At 37.6% G+C, this 21,061-nt stretch overlaps 1 long non-coding RNA gene across 1 annotated transcript; it reads left to right on the top strand.

The window, feature by feature from the left end:
• The first annotated feature begins 1,253 nt into the window (after nucleotides 1-1,253).
• LOC148407613 (uncharacterized) lies at nucleotides 1,254-13,220 on the top strand. The gene is made up of 2 exons (XR_015868684.1): nucleotides 1,254-1,392; nucleotides 12,946-13,220. It is a non-coding gene; the product is annotated as an uncharacterized LOC148407613 (long non-coding RNA).
• The last annotated feature ends 7,841 nt before the right edge of the window (nucleotides 13,221-21,061 follow it).

Here is a 21,061-nt window from a genome sequence, read left to right as displayed (position 1 = left end):
ACACGATACACCGTGATTTCATATTCCAAATTATTTTATCAATATATAACTATCAATAATATGACATTTTTAAACTGTTGCCTGGATAAAAACTGTTAACATTTATCAGTACAGTTATGATAAACAAGACATAAATATGAACTTTTTAGTAGATAGTAAATTGATAGTATGGGTAAAGGTAAGTGGAAAATGTCGGGAGCATTATCAGTCACAATTGTTTGTTACATACATAATGAAGTAGAGACAGTATTTGTATTTATTTGCATGTATGTGAGTAATATGTGTTTGTGAAGCAATTTGGAGTTTGCATACATTCTTTTGAGTTTGTATTAATTACTATTTGCTTTATGTTCTGTCTGAATATTTTTTGTTGGTTAGCTCATTCATTTCAATAGTTCATTCCTTAACAGCTAAGTGAAACTATACTGTCCTCACTGGGATGAGTATAAGCTTAGTCTGAGCTAAACAGCAAGCTAAACTCTGAAGTGATGACAAAAGACGTCCCCATAGTCGTTTATACAGTAGCTTTGTATGTAGGGTGTAAGATCGATGTCAAAAAGGCATATCCGTGTTTTCAAATAGACGTGTGCGTGTTTTCAGATTTGTATTCGTATTTTCAGATTTGCCTTCGTGTTTTCAGATTAGTCTCCGTGTTTTACCTCTCGTATGAGTACGACCCCGCGAGAGACGTACGTGAATCTTCCTTCGCACGCATGGATCTGCCTTTGCACGCATGGTTCTATGGAGTAAGATGGCTGTCAAAAAGATGTATCAGTGTTTTCAAATTTGTATTAGTGTTTTCAAATTTGTATCCATGTTTTCACATTTGTATTCGTGTTTTCAGATTTGTATCCGTGTTTTCAGATTTGTATCCGTGTTTTCAGATTTGTATTCGTGTTTTCAAATTTGTATCCGTGTTTTACCACTCATATGTGTACAATGCTTGCGAGAAACGTTCGGGAATCTCTCCTTTGGATGCAAGAATCTTCCTTTGCACTCATGGATCTGCTTTTGGCGTTTGAGGGCGGCATGGCCCCGGTGATAGAGTGATGTCTCGATCCCCCGACCAGCAAGACAAACCCGCATTTGCTCCTAATGCTGCGTCATCAGTAGGTAAATGACTAGTTAGTGTGATGCCGCGTTCAGATGGAGCACGCATAGCGTACGGTTTTGTATTGTAGTCAATGGAGTTCGCGCGCGATGACGCGTCAGCCAATCCGCTTCGGGAACATTCAACGCCTCAAGTAGGGGGCAGGAACGAATCATGGCGGCTGCTTTGCAGTCACCAGGAGCTATCCGACACGGCCAGCTGAGCTTTCAATACAAAACGGAGCCAAGCAAAAGCACTCACCTGGCTTGTAGAAAGGCGGAAGGGAGAACTTGGGACACCTGGTATGTGCAACGTTTGCTTCTTTTTTTTTAAGAGCGGTTGAACTGTAGTCACTGTGCTAAGCTAACGATAGCGCAGCACTGACAGTACAGTATTTAGCACGGTATTGGCCACTTGAATGCGACATTGAAACTTTTTTTTTTTTTTTGGCAGACGAGTATCGCTGTGAAGCGAGGGACACGCAGTTTAAAAAAATAATATTAAAGGTGCTGTCGGAGGAAATATTGGCTCTGCCATATCCTGGAAAAGTGATCATTCTCAGCAATGCTCTCCTTTCTGGATTCACTGTAAAGTGCACAGCAAGCTCACTCCCCTCCCCTTGCGTGATCCTGTTGCATGAAAAGTTAACTTCATTTTGACCTGCAACAAAACGCCTCGCGTAGAGCGTAAACGACGCGCACCATCTGAACGCAGCATAATACACTTTGAGTATCCAAGGTAGAAAAGCGCAATATAAGTCAATTTCCATTTACCATTTACTTGAGTATGCATATTGAGATGACGTCACCTCACCAGGCAATGTGAGTCCATCAACGAGTCAGTGGTCAACGCATGTGGAGAGCAAAAAAAAATGGCCGAATTGAAAGTGAAATGGACACCAAACAGAAGCTTTCAATGGCTTCAGTTTAAGGATAATGTGTGTGCATTTTAGTAATGCCCAAATAAAGCTGGAGTAACAGGTCAACTGCCTGTCAGTCCAGTTTCATCAAATAATTTACGGATAAATGATCAGTCACGTTGCAAACAATTAGCTGATGATGTATGGATTTTTTTTTTTTTTTTTTTACTTTTATTTAACAAACAGAATGAAATACAAAATGGCAATAGTCTAAAAGTCCTAATTTCAATAAAGCGTAATTGCCAAGGGAACAGTACACATAGATTTACAAATTGAAGAAAAATATTCACGTACATTTTCAAAACAGATAAGTGTGAAAGAAATTATATCCTAGGTTGTTATCATTATGTGTTTATCTCTTGTCTAGAATAGTGTGCATTGCTATGCATCTATGCAGTCCGAGTTCATCTCGCCCCAGTCCTTAGATAAAGCTGTTGATGCAGGAAAGTTTGAGCCGGGACCTTGGCCCAGCTCTTGGTGGTACCCGGCTGGCTCTTTTTGTTATATCTTGTAATGTGCAATTGCTTTGCTGAATGAATAATAAGCAGGCGGGGACAGTTAGGCTTCGAACGGTGTTGGTGAGCACGAGAGTGAGAGCCAAGCCTACTCTCTTGGTTGGTCTGAGTTACTATTTTCCTGCTTAGCAGCTGGGCTTGTCTTAGTCTTCTTTTAAAGGTAATCCTGACAATAAGCAACCAACGAATACATAAGGAAACAATAAAACATAAATGAAAAGAGAGAGTAAAAAGATTAACAATGAGACAATATGTTACATAGGGAATTTCCTTCAAGATACTGTAAATTACTTGCACACCTGGTCTTATAAACCTGGTCAATAAACTTCAACGTTTTAATATAATTACTCAATTCTATGATAAAAAATTATCAGGACATACATTTATGAAACCTTTTCTTGTGGATAAGAAATTTGGCCATACGTAAGATATTGACAGGAATTTCCATTTTCCTATTCAGAAGCATGACACCAAATATTATGGGATCGATTGAAAAATGAGCTGGAAATGATTCAAATTTAGAAGAGATCCAGAGATTGAGGTCCTCCAAAATAATTGTATTATTGGACATAAAAAAAACATATAATCCATGGTTTCAATATCATTTTTACAGAACGTGCACATGTTGTCTTCAATACTAAAACATAAACGTAATAATTATTTAGATGGGTAGGTCAAGAAGTGAGTTTCTTTAATTTTGGGGGCACTGGAAGTTTCAAATACATCAGTGTTAGTATCTTAACTGCATTCTCAATAAATTTAGAATGAATTCCATTTTCGTTTTGTGTTTCTGGAAACATTATTTTCGTAATGTTGATGTATGGAATAAGATTGCTGTCAAAAAGCGTGTTGACTAATCGCAGATCGACTGACATTGCACACCCAGACTCAGTAGTATGTCAGTGTTATAATGAAAATATCCATCCATCCATTTTCTATAAATGTGTTGGTCAGTGTTGGGAGAAATGTATTATAATAATTATATTAATATTAATGTAACGCATTAATTTAATTTTTGTTGTAATGAGGTAGTGTAATACATTACGCACACAAAAATTGTATTATTGTACTCGTTACAAATGAGAGTAACACAATACAATAAAATGTATTTTTAACCTGAAAGTGGTGTTTTTTTACCGTCACAAATTTGCTCAAAATGCCGCGAGAGTGGAGGAGAAGAGTCTGGAGAAAAATGTTGACTTGCAGATACTAAAGGAATTACATTTGTGCCAAAATCGCGAGCAAGCAATGAAAGATTTTTGAGCGAGCAAAAATACTGTCGATTTTGATCACAGAAAAAGATATTGCACGAGTGAAAATAGATGTTGGCCAATGAAACAAATATTGAGCAATGATTTTGAGCAAGAGTTTGAGCAAGCAACGATGGATTTTGAGCACAGATAAACTTTGCTCGCTTAAAATCTTTGATTACTCGCTGACGATAGCTTCTATCACTCAACATCTAGCTCTCGCTTGCTGGATGTGTTCCCTCTGCTGCGCGCTCAGTTCGACACACATGTTACGAATGTGCCACAAAATAGCCAATCAGAGCTCGTAAAAGTACATTGATTGACTGATCGGTCTCGAATTAGATTGCTTGTTGTGTTCACCCAAAAAGAGCAAAAGAGATTGCCTCACATTGACTTGGGCAAGATAAATTGGATTTATATCAATAAAGTACAAAAACTAACAAGGTAGTTCGATCAAATGAGAGTGAGAAATCAGAGATTTTGAGCGAGCAAAAAGTTTATCCGTGCAAAAAAATCCATCGTTGCTCTCATCATTGCACACTCAATATTTTTTTCTGTGCTCAAAATCTATTTTTACTTGCTCAAAATCTTTCATTGCTCGCTTGTGAATGTGGCACAAATATAATGCCATAATCCACTGGGACAGCAGAGATGAATGCGTCAGTAGCAACTTGTTTGGTGTACTTTAGTTTACTGGGCGGTTGAAGTCATTCATAGAGAAGTCAAATTAAAAAAGACCTATTGGTACATTTACAGTTTATTCTTTCTGCAGCACATACTCAACCTTAGCATTCTTTTTACCTACTATTATGAAATAGTGTTTCAATCCTCAACCAAGATTAGTTAAAAAAAAAGACAGCTAGTCAAATACACAAATCCCAAACGTGAACATTCATTTTAAAATAATTTGTCATTGCTATTTATTAGAATATTTCATGGGTAAATTGGGTCAAAGGTAAGTTTAACAATTTGTCACAATTGTTGTGGCACCGACTTTCAGTGGGCCTGCATTGGATCTTGTTATCCTGTGCAGGTCTTCCTAATGTTGTGGCACAAAAGAAAAGAAAACAAAAGAAAAACAGTCCATTAAATTTTATAGCTTGAATCTATCTATTTTCTCAAAATACAAAAACATTTACAACTCTTGCCAATTGAGAAGTAAACCTCGATAAATAATGTGCCGTATAATCCAACGACACTGGATTCATGCGAATGGGTTACACAGCTCTAGCAGAAATGTAGGTGGTCTACTCTTGCATGATATAGAAACAAGCAAGGTCCCTTTGAAATCAGCAATATGTGGAACAAACTCAGCAGTCCCACATTTCTCTCATTTCTGTGGCGCCCAGAACAATACGAGTGCTGAGGTAAATCCCATAAGTTGTTGTTTTGGTTATGGATATGTTTACACAAGGATGCGCCATACATGAAAAGAGCTCTTTTGCTCAAAGCATTTGAGGTTTTTTAGCATCATTTTATGCAGATTGTGTTGATGATTTGCACTCATGCCCATGAACGGCATGTATTTGTATACAAGATATCATTTCAAAGGAGACAATCAAGGGGTAGAGTGGATGGGGGGCTTATTTCAACTATAAATGACAGAGTAATTAAAATAGAGAGGGGACGACTGCCAGACCAATCTGGGTAAGGGAGGTTTGGTAAATCTGTTTTTACATTCAAGGAGCCCTACAGCGAGACATTAATTTATACCACTGAGATTAATGCTTATCTAATTGTAACTTATTTAAAAAACCATTTTCTTTTTCACTGGGCACCAATCAGTTATTACAAAGACTGGGGTACTACAATAGAGGCAAATGTGGTATTGCTGCTTCATATGTTTCTTGTTGGATTCTCATTTTCATTACACATGGACGACAACGAATGGTGTTTCAATGCATGTTCAAAGTAAGATACGACTATTATGAGAAAATAAATCAGGTCATTTCTTAATTAAATAATCACCAAGATCTCATACAAAACAAGTTAATATTTAGTGTGAACTAAAGTGATGAGTGATTTGTTGTACGCTGTTAAAATTCCAATTGTTATTGCACCCTCAAAGCAGAATTTGGAAATTACCAAACAAGTACAGTACTTAAAAATTGAAATGTTTTTATTCACTACTGTCTGTAATTCAAATATTCAGAATATAAGATACATTTTTCTTCATCAGGAATACAGTACATACTCTATTCCCCTGGCACAACGCTTTGGGTCATTGTCAGTAAAAATCTAATCTGCACGACACCACGTGAGCCTGTGCGTGGAGAGAGCAAGACAAAATGCCTGCTTCTCATCCCCCTTCCTTTATCCCACTGACATTGACAGCATGCTCTTTACAGTGCAAGGCCTGTTGTTTAATGTGCCATAACTGGATGGAACATGCAGATGTTGCATTTCCACAATGATATACAAAAATTTAATCCTTATGGAGTGGAAAAAAGGAAGCAAGAAAGAAGATATTGATCTCTGCATTGGTGATAATACAGTTCACATGTTCAGATTTCTGAAAACTTCCTTCCTATTTAGCAATTCACACTTAGGCCTTCAGTAATGTATATGAAATACACCTCGCACATACACATTACTGGGCTACACAGGTCATTTTCCGGAACATTTAAATAGGCTTGTATGTGTGTTTCATATTGGACTCCCATCCCATATTTGAAGTTTTAAAAAGATCAGATCATCGAGGTCTAATTCCAGCAACCTTTACCATTTTGGTGGGACATCGGACTTTGAGGTGGCGTACAGGCCACGCCCTATTGAAAAGTCGTAAAAGTTGAGAACCTTCATGTTCCATAGTCTCAAAGCTTTTCCGACCATTTGTCAGTTAATTTATCAAAAAGGCCTTGCACAGTACATGAGAGTGTAAAAAAAAAAAGGCGAGATTTTTGTCCGCCACCAGGTGGCCCTGTAAATAATTTCGAAGTTTATCACATATTTCTATTTAGGTCATGACTCTTAATGTCCCTGCAAAGTTTTAGATGTTCCGAAGCTGTTACAGCTGAATTATTAAGGTTTTTTTGTCACTCTAGGCGAAGGAAATATGAATCTTAATATGAAGCTCCGCCCCCATCTTAAATGTGATGTGATCTTCACGATTTTTGGAATATTATGCCCCTAAGACTGATAATGATCCATGCCAAATTTGAAATTAATCGAGTGAACAGTTTAAGAGAACAAGGCACTGAATTGAGACCAGCAAATGTCCAAGAACAGGGCAAAATTGCTATATAAAAATAACTAAATAACTATTAAAAAAAAATAAAAAATAACTATGTTTCTGTACATCTTAGCACATGACTATGATTTTTTTATTTTTTTGTAGGTCTTACAGTCCGACAAATGCCTAAAAAGTTTTGTACCTGTAGGCCTAACCAAACAGAATTGACTGTAATCGTTCGTCTCTAATGACATTTTTTGCTGACACTAGGTGGCGCTATCACTATACTGGAATATTTATACTGGAATATATGTTTGTCGATGTCTGTAGGACGGACTCTTGTCCAATGTGTGAAGTTGTGAGAAGATCAGATCATGTGGGTCAAATTACAGCAGCTTTGACTAGTCCGATAAATCTTCGAAATGAAAGCGGACATAAAGGCCACACCCATAACTGAAACCGTAAAATTTGGTGGAGGTCAGTAGGCGTGTATAAAGGCTTGTCACACTTAATTTCAGCGATATTCCTTCAAAGGGCTCAGCAAAGCACATTAAAACATTAAACATGTTATATTTTTGGCTGCCGCTAGGTGGCGCTCGCACTACGACAAAAAATACATTGGTAGGTCTTCCACATTGGACACCCATCAAATATATGAAATTTTGAAAAGATAAGAACATCTTGGTCCAAATACAGCAACTTTGTTCGTTTTTGGCAAGACATTAGACCTACATTTTTGTTTGCCACTAGGTGGCCTTATAGGTAATGAAAACATTTATTAAACAGATGTGTTAAGGGCATGAGTTCTCATGTATCTAAAGTTTTAGATTTTTTGAAGTTTGTACAGTTGACTTATTAAGGTTTTTGTCCCATGTGACGAAGTAAACATTAAAAACATATTTTGAAGCCCCTCCCCATCATATTTGATGGCGGATCTTCACAAAATTTTGATCAATTGTGCCTTAGTCTGATAATACACCACAGCAAGATAGAAGTCGATTGGGTCAAGTGTTAAAAAGAAAGAAGGAGCAGTTGGAGACCTGCAAACGAGCAAAAACAGGCCAAAAGTGCACATTCAAAAATTCATAACTCTTTTCCGTACATCTGAGCATATAGCTTGTGATGACTTTTTTGCAGGTCTCAAAGTCCGACATAAGTCTACAAATTTTTGTAGCTCTAGATCAAACAGGCCTAGACTGGAAGGCGTTTTTCCATTCATAAGGCCATTTTGTTTTGTTTTTTTTTTCATTTTGGCAAGACATCTGACTGAGGTGGCGTGCAGGCCATGCCCATTATTGAAAAGTCGTAAAATTTGAGAAAATTCATGTTCTATGTCTTAATGGTATTCTTAGTCATTTTCACATAGTTTACTCAAACAGACTTAGCACAGTACATGAAAGTGTAAAAAATAACATTTTTATCAACCACTAGGCGGCGCTATAAGCTATTTCAAACGTCTTTGTACATATGTGTTAAAGACATTAGTCTCCATGTATCTGTAAAGTTTTAGATATTTTGAAGGTTTTACAGTAAAGTTTTTAAGGTTTTTGTCACTCTTGGCGAAGAAAAAATTGGACACACCCCCATCATATATGCTGGCGGATCTTTACCAAATTTTGCCCTGTTGTCCCCCTAAGTTTGATGATGCACGACAGCAAATTTGAAGTCGATGGGGCAAACATTTAGGAGAAAGAAGGAGCAGTTCAGGACCTGCAAACGTCCAAAAGTGGGCCAACATTTCACATTAAAAAATCCATAACTCTTTTTCTGTACATCTGAGCATATTTCGTAGCTCTAGACCAAACAGGCTGGGACTGGCTGCACTTTTTTGACCTTAGGAGGCGGTGCAGAGCCATTTTTTGTTGTTGCTATAACAAGATTGTATGCTGAATTACAAATCACAATTTAATATAACTGTCACATCTGAGCATGGTGAGCTGGGAGTAGGAAGGAAGGGGAACCAAAAAAAATGCAGGAAAATGAAAAATATGTCGCTCAAAAAAAGTTTAAGCTTTGATAAGGAAATGAGGCAGGACCAATCTGGGAAAGTATCAACCTAAACTTGAAACTAAAATCAACTCACAAGAAGACATTTTTCCCCTCCCACGTCATCTACCTTAATGGGTAGCTGCAAAGGTAGCTCTTATTGTCTATCATACAGAAGTCCTCCTCTGCTGCAGCAGTTCAGTTTGTTTTTTTATCGGCTAAGGCAAACTATTGACTATTGCCCCCAGAAACATGCATGCACACTTGTACACACACACAAACAAGCTCACACGCTCTCGTCCAATGGCAGCAAATGAGATCATACTGTCACGGTTGGAACTCAAAGCGAAGTCAGTGGAGATGACAACAACGTTGTTTTTATTGACATGCCAACTCATATATCAAAACCAGCAACAGACACGCACGTCAAAGAAGTAAACTTGAAAGCATGCCATAACTGCTCTTCTAACTCAATCCCTTCAGACTAACCTTCCCTCTGGAATTCCTCGTCTCAACTAAAGTTCAGTGGGTGAATTTTGCATGCCCCATTACAATACGACGCTATTTCCCGTTTGTTTCGAGTTTCACCGTACGGCTTTAGAGCGCCATTTTTTATACCACTTTTTACGTCTAGCGCAGTGGTTCTTAACCTGGGTTCGATCGAACCCTAGGGGTTCGGTGAGTTGGTCTCAGGAGTTCGGTGGAGCCTCCGCCGCAGAGGTCCACCCCTCTAGCGGGATCCGAGTCAGCTTCGTGAATGCCACTCTCGATGCCTAGCAGAGACCAATGTTTATTTTGAAAAACGCCAGTCACCATTTGGAGTACAGCATTAACATTGGCTAACAGCATTTGATAGACCAGTCAGCGTAAAAAATAAACAGTGCCGTTCCAAACATTGCGAAGCGCAAAAAGCAGCATTTCAAACGCTCAAAACAAACGCGAATTTGGTGTTGTATGATCTCTTCCGCTTGAAGATTGTTTTTGTGTAGGTATGTACGTGTGTGTCTGTGGAAATAGTCAACACAAAATGGCAGAACCCACATTGTACTATTAATTGATGCACGTAATAGTTGAATGAACATTTATTTATTTATATTTATTTATTTTTTATACTGATTTTTATACTGATTAAGTGATTAATTTCAGTTAAAATTAGATGTGTTCAATCAGAAAAAAAATCATGGATATGTTAATTGGTGAGAAAAATCTGTGTTGCTCACTAAAGGTTTTTGCAATTTATATATTTTTAAATTTAACATGGTAAATGTCATTTATGTGTTATAAATTTTGTTTAATAATAAAACCATTTTCTATATTGTAGAGAAAGGGCAAATTAAACAAAAAGATTTTAAAATTATATGTGAGGATAAACTGCTCTAGAAAATGGATGTTTATCGTACTGTCAGAATCTGATATCGGCCCATGCCTACTCACGTGTAACACAGTGAGACAGCGATGGGTGACTTGGAAATATGAGGATTGTGGACCGCATTATAAGACAGTGAGGTAACATAATGACCTGGCAACTAAACTGGAACTTAAATCCACTCACACTAACTTAAGAGAAGGCGAAACAGCTGGACGACAAAAGAGGCAGGGGAAGCTGATTGGAGGACACACGAGGGGCGGCGCAGGTAACCGGACAGGTGGACGAAATCAAACTGACAAGAACGCAGACAATAAGGCAGATGTGAGTAGAACAGAAACATGAACAAAACCACATAACACAGAAACCCACAGAAAAAAAAACAAAAAAACATACAGTAAATCCCAACCAAACATGACAATAAGAACATTGTTTTATTTCTTTACCATTAATTGAATATGAGCGACATAAAATGTCAAGAACATATTAACTCACCAAAACGGGTGCCCCCACTTATTTCAATACAAAATCCATTCTTCTTTCTTTCCTCAGAAAAACTTCAGACTTGCTTGTAGAGTTTGTATTCATTTCATTTTTAATGAAAATGTTGTTGTTTTTTTTTTTTTAATAACTTTAACAACTTTCAACATTAAACACAGTTGATCAAAATAGCATCTCCTCCCGACAGTGAGCATCCAATAATGTCACGTTGAACGTGAGGCTTCTAGAAGGCCACGTTATGACTCCATTGGCTATTGCAACTGTCTGTTAACTTCAGGTACTGTATGTAGGCTCGTTCACATATGCCTTTGCACACTGCACAGAAGCCCGCAACTATTGAATACGAATGCCCTGCCCGCAGGCGGATTTCATACAGCCTGACGACACAGGTTAGCTGAATTCCAATTGGCTAAAAACTCAAACCTAAAACTACAACACTGGAAGGAGTGTAACCAAATGGATATAATATGCAGTGCTCATTTTACCTAAGGAAAATGTTGGGTCCCTGGGACTCGCAATACTAAAAAAACTATGGGTCCCAACAGAAATGTATGGGGTTCCAAAAATTGCACCGTAAAAAGGCCAAAAGTAGGATCAAGAATCTTTGTCCCACAATTTGATTTTTGGGGTCTCCGATTCAATTCAGACAAACAAGAGATGAAAATAAACCTTTTCAAGTGACCTTCTAAATTGTGTTCAACGTGTGCTAGTTTGTTCATCTCTGAGCATATCGGGAGAATTATCGTTCACAATAGTAACATATTATTTAATTATTTTGAATGTTTGTGAGTAGGCATGGGGTGATATCAGAATCTGACGTTATGATAACCCTGAACAAAATCACGGTATTGAAGTGACAGCTCTAAATTGCATGAATTCAAAATCTTTTAGTAAACAGCAATTTTTGTAGATTACATAAACAGTGTTGTTTATAGTATAAATGCACAAAAATATTTTGAAAAATGACTTTTGAAATTAATTGCCATCGAGCGATAGTAGTTTATTTCAAATCAATCGTTCAACTATTATGTGTATTATTTAGTAGCACAATGTGGATTCTGTCATTTCATGTCAATGAGAGTCTCAATTTCGAAAACCGAAAAACTCCCAGGCTTTGTATGCTTGAACAAGGGAGAAAGTTCGATTGCTTTGACTTCTTGACCTACACTTGAGCTCGATATACTGCTTGCATTCTACCTCAAATGATATAAAAAACACTGCATAGCTGCGGTGATTTACAGTGGTAACTCAAGCCGACAAACCAGGGCGAGAACGTGATTGGCTAAGGCAGGCTTAGAGTATAAGTCACATTGAGAGCAGGCTCCCACTGCTGGTTGAAATTGCCTTGTGTGAACCGTGTTTCACAACTTTTCAATGAAAATCGTTGCGTCCAGGATTTGAAAAATGTGTCTCATGGTAAAAATTATACGTCGCGGAAGCATAGACGCAGGCAAAATGGAGGACTGAATAAGACACTAAAAGAATAGAAAATTGAGAATTATTTTACATATAATATTGATATATTGAGTACATTTAAAATGAAATTGACTTTGATTATAGTTATAATTATTATAGTTAATTATAGTTGTGATAATGTCAGGTTATGTTAGGCCAGCAGAGATGGTCTTGCTGGCCTTGACGGGCCACCACTGCTATTCAGAAGACGTAAATATGTAAAATGTGGTGCTACATTGGAGCCATATGCCATGAAATTTGGATCTATTGCACTATGTGTATTGAAGAAATTATTTCTCATTCTGTTGTCACCTGCTACCTATCGGAGATTTGGTTTTGTGACATCCACTTGCTTCCTTTAAACGAATGTGTGAGAGAAAAGTCATATGTAACTGGTGGCAAAACCAACTTTCCCCCCATTTGTTCTCTGCTAAATGTGATTGTTGTCAAAAGGAATTGAGCACAACAAATGTTCAGTTCTTGTTGCATTCAAAGGCATAGCTAGAAGGGTTTGGGGAAGACCGCTTGCTGCTGGGGGCTGGTAGGCACAGACCAGCTAGAAAGTGAATTTTGCATACTGTACGGATCATCGCCCAGTTCAGCGCAGTCACATTGAATTTGCCGTCAAGCAATTGTGCTTCATGAAACCGTCAACCCTCATTTACGTCTGCCTGTTTTCTTCCCCACGCAGCTGTAAACAAGGCCCCGGTTTTGAGCTGTCTTCTTTGGTCCTAGTGTGTGCTACTGCCAGAAGAGCGTGGATGACAAAAAATCATCTTCACCAAGCTAAAGCTACCATTTCCAGACAAGCAGGAAGTCCATGCAATAGGCAAGGCTTGTATAGAGACATACTATTGTAAATACTACCTGTTATTATTGGGGGTACTTAATTTACAACACATATATCTCACTTTCTTACTATATTAATGAAATGTCATTTTCAAATAATAAAATAATCTAACCTCAGGCATTGATCTTATTTTACCCTCAAAGATTTTTTTTTTTTGATGTGTGCACAGTAATTGTGTCCCTCCCAACAGTTTCCTATTAACACAACAACCACGTCAGTTGGTGTAGACAGAAAACATAATTAGTATTCAGGTTTAATTAATCTACAATGGCCTCCTTAAAGCGAATTGGGCAATTATTTATGCATGTGCGCTCCACTGATGCTAACAGATTATGTATGTTACTGAAAGAGAGGGGAAGGAAAAGCTTGAAAAATTGTGATGAAAAACTTTCCTCTATTAAAATGTCACAACAAGCTTGACTTGAAAATGCTGATGAATGAATGATGGTGAAATATAATTACGAGCAACCTGTACACATTCTCTTTATGGTGGCATCCCCATGTAAATATTTGGGTACAAATCAAGAAAAAACACTGTAATTAAGTGAAGGGGAATTGAGACCAAAAGATAAAATGTGAGTTTAGTACGTGCCCTGATCTGCAGAATAGAAATCTAACACACATTGGATCAATATATTTCCTGGCATCATGTGTATTCCTTGAGATTTCCAAGAGCCTTTTTATTCTTGCTCTTGAGTACCAGGCACTGGTATTTGCATTCCTCAATAACTTACCTAGAAACAAGAGGCAGCGCATGTCAATGGTCACACTGGACCAGCACACACACTCACACACACATATACCTCTGTCTCTGCCTCTGTCGCTCTCTCTCTCTCTCTCTCTCTCTCTCTCTCTTCTCTCTCTCTCTCTCTCTCTCTCTCTCTCTCTCTCTCTCTCTCTCTCTCTCTCTCTCTCGCTCTCTCTCAGAATCTCACCGGAATAGATGGAGGTCTTGACCTCTGTCTGTTCAGCTATGAAGGTTAGCAGTAAAACTGGTTTCACACTCCCAAAGGTGTTTATCACTGCTTTGCAAAGCCAGTGAAATAATAACAAATATCAAAACAACTTTTTCTCATAAATTTGTGTTGATTTTAATTAATTTTCAGAATGATTAGTCCTGTTAACTAATGGGACATTGTTTGATATTTTTACATTTTCTAATGGTAATTCACATTGCTTGCACAACCTTCTGCTGAATTAGCAAAACAAACCCCAGGCAAACTGAAACACTATACCATACCATGCGAGCCTATATGAAATGCAAGACTTTTTTTTTTCTTTGTGCACTGAACACTGTCCCTCTACTGGAGTGTGTTTGAAAAATATGCAAAGCTTTTGAATGTGTGGTTTGTATATGTGAAGCAAAATGAGTGTTGTAACAAGTGGGCCAGTGTTAGTGCAATTGTTTCAAATTACTCATGGTGTAATGAGTCAGTGAGTCAGTGTGCGATCAACATTAACATAGCAGAGCCCATATTCATCCACCTTATCATGGCTTTTAAAAAAATACTATACGGTTGGCATTGACTCATTTAGACTGTTTCATGTGTTTATCAAGTTTTACATTCACGTTCAAACACATTCAACAAACTACATTAACAGTGAATAACAGTGAATTTCTGATAAATAATTTGGTGGCTTGTATCTGTATGATACAGTGATCCCTTGCTACATTAGCATCACCTATCGTGCTCTCAGCACATTACAGTTTTTTTTTCCCCTTGAAATTCCAATTTATTACAGAAGAAATCCAGGTAAGAGAGTTACAATGAAAGTTACAGTGCAGCACTGCTTTCTCCTCCTCGGGCACTCTAACGACTGCCAAAGGGTTGGGAGGGGAAGGGATAACAATACTTTAACTGTATAAGGTTTAATGATTCAAGATTTAAGTAAATATGTGTACTGCATTAATACTTGTCTTAAATATCCAAAGTATAAATACATTTCACATTAAAAAAAAAATCCAATTTATTACAAAATAAATCTTTATAAGAGATTTACAATGATCGGTGCAGCTTTGATTTCTCCTCCTGAGGGTCTCCTACAAGACACGTGATTGGGTTCCGGTGCAACCATTGGCCAATGAGGGCAGGAGTTGTAATCTACACCCACCCCAATTCCTGCCCTCATTGGTCAATGGTCGTGCCAGGAGCCAATCAAGTGTCTTGTAGGAGAGACTCAGGTGGAGAAAACAGCACTGAATTGGATCATTGTAAATCTCTTACCAAGATTTCTTTTGTAATAAATTGGAATTTCAAGCGTGAATTTTGATTGGTATCATGTTTGGTCAGCAAGAGGATTCTCTTTAATTAGATGTCACTAATATAACCGCGGCTCTCCGTGAGACTACAGCCAAAGGGATGGGATGGGATAACAGTACAGTTAGTGTATAAGGTTTCATGATTTAAGATTTGAGTAAATATGTGTACTGCAGTAGTTTTTGTCTTAAATATATTAAATATAAATACTTTTCACATTTGAAAAAAGAATTTAGGTACCCAAATACACATGCATGGAGGGGATGGGGTTGACGCTACTTCGCAGTTTTTGACTTATTGGTTGCGGTCCCCATTAACCTCAATAAACGAGCGCCACTCAAAGGTAAATAAATCATTTCTATATTTTTTATTTATGATGTTTTTTGATTGTATAAATGTATATTATATATACGTAGCACTTACAATACTATTTTGGTACCAATTTTTAATATGTATGTACAAAGTTGATGTTTTTACCTGGATTGCCCGCTATACGGTGAATTCGCCTTACGAGCCCAACGCGGAACAGATTAAACTCATCACATGGGGGCCCATTATATATATATATATATATATATATATATATATATATATATATATATATATATATATATACACACACACAGTATGATGGTATATAGTGGCTTATAGTCCAGTGCGGCTTATCCGTGGCAAAAGATGTTTTTTTTTTTCTTTTTTTTTTTGATGCTGCGGCTTACATACCAGTGTGGCTTATTAAAATACAGTGTGTTTGTATGTGTGTATAAAAAAAATATATATTGTGGAGAGACGTGCCAGAAAGGCAAGTTATCTATAAATGCACTTGTCACTGACACTCCTTGGAATTCAAACTACTACAGCAGTACACATATTTACTTTAAGCTTAAATGATTAAACCTTATACAGTAAATGTACTGGTATATCCTTTTTTCCATGTCTTCCGTGTCTAGTCCCGTGCCCATGTGTTTAGCACTTCCTCAGACATCTGACTAGAGCCAACATGATTAAAACGTAGCGTTTACACTTTGAATTCCAATTTATTACAAAAGGCAAGAGGATCTAAAAGCTTACTTTCATCTCTCCTGTGTCTCTCCTGTAACCGCCTGTGTGCGCTCACTCAGCACACACGCACACAATACGTTGGTAAGCACATTGATTCACAGCTTGGGAGCTGATGACGTGACTCGTAGATGTGCCGAGGGCAAACGCGCAAACCTGTCTGTGTGCCTACATAGACAGCAATGGAGAAAGGCACAGCTTTGGAAATCTGACTTTTACCTAAATTTCTTTAGTAATAAATTCAAGTGTGTTATGATATAAGAGGCTTCACTTTAAATCAATGTCCGGGCAGCTGCTCTCGAGACTTCAAAAGATGGAAAGTGGTAGCTACTGTTCAGTTGGTGTATAAGGTTTAATCATTTAAGTTATAAGTAAATATGTTTACAATACTGCAGTAATATTTGTCTTAAATAATATGCATAGAATGAAGACTTCACATTTGTGCGTGGGGGGGGGGGTCTATATCGCGGTTTTCACTAATCACTGGGGGGGGCGGTTCTGGTCCTAATTAACTGCAAAAAATGAGGGATCGCTAATATATATATATATATATATATATATATATATATATATATATATATAATATATATAATATATACACACACACACACACACACACACTGGGTCCCCGGTTTACGAACTCTCTGTTTTACGTATTTTTCATCTTACAACGTGGACTGCGGCGTTTTTTTGTCCCCCTCTTACGCACAAACTTTCATCTTACGAACAATCCAACATGCCGGTCAGTGTGTCCGCACTATTTTTTTCGCTTTACCGTATCAACAAAAATAACTTTTCTCGCATGTCACAGAAACCGCGATATGCTATTGGTCTTATAAGGTCACATCAGGGTCTCAATCACGGTCTCAGACACCGAGATACCGATATGCTATTGGTCGATAAAGGTCACAGTCGCAGTCTCAGTCACAGAAATGCCGATATGCTATTGGTCGAACGCCTTCATCTAGCTTGATGGCACAGCTGGTCCATGTGTTGTGAAGACTTTGCAAACTTTATCTGTTAGACATGGCTTCTAAAATTGCAAGTGGCAGTAAAGGAAGAAGTAAGAGGATGATGACAATAGAAAAGAAGCAGGAGATACTAAAAAATTACAAAGGAGGCGCACGCATAGTTAACTTTGCTAGTGAGTATGTCCGTAACCGCTCGGCAATATGTACAATTCTCAATAACAAGGAACCTATGATAGCAAACAAGTCTTCTAAGGGATAGACTTTCCTTGTCAGGGGACAGACCTCGGTCGACAACAAAATGGAGAGGCTTCTTCTCTTATGGATTAAAGAGAAGGAAATGGCTGGTGATATGTTCTCGTTTAAGAAAATTTCTCATTTAAGAAAAAAATAAAATTAATTCTGCAGGTTCGTCTCTGCTCCCCTCCGCCTCCACCCACCACCAGCTCAAGTCACGTCGCCCCAAAGGTAAATGTCATTTTTCCTCTGTATAGTTATGTTATTAAATTTAACTGTACAGTAGATTATGTTACAAATTTTTAATATGTCTATAAAGTCGTGATGTTTTTACCTAAGGTTTTTGCACGCATTCACTAATTAACATAGGTTTGGATTGCCCGTCATACAAGCAATTCGAGTTACGAGCCTAGCCGCTGAACCGATTAAGTTCGTAACACGGGGTCCCACTGTATATATATATATATATATATATATATATATATATATATATATATATATATATATATATATATATATATATATACATATAGGAAGGAGGGAGAGAAAGAAAAAAGTAGAACAGAATGTCTTTATTTCTTTTTTCTACCGTTGTACACTAATAGGGTGTGTGTCCCTGACTAAAACTCCACAGAGGAAACACAAATAATGTTCAATATTAAGTATAAACAAAAGGTATTTCATCAGCAAGGTTTCCCTATCATTTTACCAAACTACTTGATACAAGAGTTGATGTTCAAAATATCCCCTTGTTTTCCTGGACATGACCATCTCCTCTGTCATCCATACTGCTAAACCCAGAGCTACACTGGGCTTTGTGTTGAGCGTGAGCCACTTTTCCCTTTTCTATGGCTCAGTGCAACATGAAATACTTACTTGCCAGTGTTTTATTTTTCCCACGAAACATGGATAAAATGTGTATAATCCAATAGTCAACAAGGGAGAGTGGCGCCACACACAAATATTGTATTTGTTCTCTATATGAAAAACCAGCTTCCCTCCAATTGCAGTAAAAGGTGGCACACACTTTGTCCTGCCCTGGCAAAAAAATGTTGTTATTAACGGTCGTTATATTCTAGCATTAAATGCAAGTAACAACTGTACAGAATATATAAAAATGCCCAAGAGGGTACACACTTCTCACTATTATTTCAAACTACAATGGCAAAAACATCGGAACAAGCTGGAACACATTAAATGCATTTTTAAGTTCATAAAAGGTAGCATTACCTTTGGAGGCCCTAATCGTCCTCATGGTCAGCACCAAAGTAGTTGTCATGGCGCTGTCGTCAACACACACGTATGCGTCTCAAATGACATCCTCATGTTCTCTTTCACTCACTACAACTAGAAAAAAAGTATGATGCAAAGTACAAATGATTGATTCATGTGATGGAAGACCTTTATAACAAAAAGGGAGAAAGCTGTTGAATGTGTTTTTCATGTTTCCTTCAAGACAAATATGGGTGTTGACAGCATGCCCTTTTTAAAACTGTCACATGCCAAGATAAAGTTACATCTTTATGAGATCTCAACTAGCAGATGGCACCACTGTTTGTTGTTTTTTCACTAAATTTTATTATTAATGAGTGTAAAATGGTGCTCCACTCAAATATCCATGTTTCCTTATTGCTTCACTGGGACTCAGAGGGAGACATTTCTGGTTAAGATGGCCATTTTATCACATTTCATAGTGACAATGAACTCCCCCAAACTGAATGTAAAGTGCTCACTCTGCTTTGTAAACATGCATTATGTAGCATATGACAATTGCATCATACATTATTGAGAGGGAGCTGCAGAAATATGTATTTCTCCAGCCTTGCAAGTTAAACAGCTGCGCTCACAAAAAGATTGACAAAAACAGTGAGATTGAATATTTGAAAATGTATGACAAATTATTCTACAGTATTGTGTAGTATATGTCCAACTCCTGAGGCAGTACAATTTTGGAGTTTCTACCAGGGCAACACAAAGTGTCATGCACTTTATGAAGCAAGCATTATTGAATAATTATTGTTGTTGAGAATATAAATAATATGTTAGTCACTGGCTTAGTCAAAAAGCACACTGATGTTCCTGTCTTTGTTAAACTGCATAAACAAAATATGCTCTAACTCAGATTGAAGTTTAAGCGAAGTTGTCATTGATCATTGGTGAGATTAATATAGACCTACAATAAATCGCCATATTCCTCCATTTATTCTTAGTGCAGGCATTATGGTGGCTAATTACGTTATCTTTCTTAATTAACCTGTACAGGAATTGTACTGCAGGACAAAGGATTGTTCATCCCTCATCCAAGTGTTCATTATTATCTTTACAATCATTATCATAGAGTGGCTAACTTGATGTTGTCCTCTCGAATGCCATTAATCTAGATTGAGTTCTTTCATTCCTAGGAAAGAGGGGGGTCCTTTGGGGTCATTTTTAATTATCACTGAAAGAATGGGATTTCCGGCACATTCATATAAGATCAGTTGTGGCTCCAGTAATCTCTGGCATCCCATGAGACCACATTACATCAATGTGGTTTGACTACATCTGTGATTTTGCAGTTTAGCCCCCTGCCTCCTGCACGCTAGGCTCTTCACTTTGTGCCAGCTTTCATTCTGATTCTCGGGTACAACCTATTAATGCAGCAAACGAGGGGCAGATCAATAGCCCGCATTGGGTCATGTGTCATTAGTTAATCGGCTATTGATGAGGTATTGGCATGCAGCTAATTAATCTCACACCGAGTGCCGACGTATGTTTCCTTAATTATGCTCTTCATCTTACTTTGTACTCATCAGCATGCTGGTTTTTGCTGTGGATTCAATAAAACCTTGCTGTGAGTTGGAAAGTTGCTTTTAGAGTTTCTCTTTTCAAAATCTTTTTCCACAGCAGCATTGCAACAAACCTGAAAATTCCTGTCAACTGCACAATAATTTTTCAAAGATGTGATTTGAACCCGGCTCCCTGAATTGTGGGTGAACGTGCTAACTACTGCTTCACTGAGCCACCCAGCACAGTATTAAGGTATTTCAAATTTCTTGGGTACAAATCCTTGTGCTTACTTTGCCAAATACTATGTCGTGTTCATAAATTCATAAACCTATAAAAATAAAGAGTGAGAGAGATAAAAAATATCTCTCTTATATTGCCTTCTATAATTTTGCTAGTTTGCAAATAGATACTGTATGGTTTAAGCATGTGCTTCAGTTTGGTGAAAAACATTCTTTAACAGTTTACCTCATTTTATAACTCATCTAAATATCGGACAAGTCCTGCGTATTCCATACAGTTTGCTGTTTCCTCACATTGCATTGTGCATTAGCACACTAGTGTGTATGCAAGAGCACCTGAAGGTGACCCTGGCTGCCAGCATCACTACAGGGCTCCAATAAATTGCTCCTAAACCATTCCTCTGCAAAAGCAAATCTCTAACTTTTA

Source organism: Hippichthys cyanospilos, chromosome 19 (assembly GCF_059441005.1).
Source record: "Hippichthys cyanospilos isolate Australia breed blue-spotted pipefish chromosome 19, RoL_Hcya_1.0, whole genome shotgun sequence".
Classification (NCBI taxonomy): domain Eukaryota; kingdom Metazoa; phylum Chordata; class Actinopteri; order Syngnathiformes; family Syngnathidae; genus Hippichthys; species Hippichthys cyanospilos.
The sequence above is the reverse complement of the archived record's forward strand: the minus strand, read 5'-3'. Positions and strand labels throughout refer to the sequence as shown.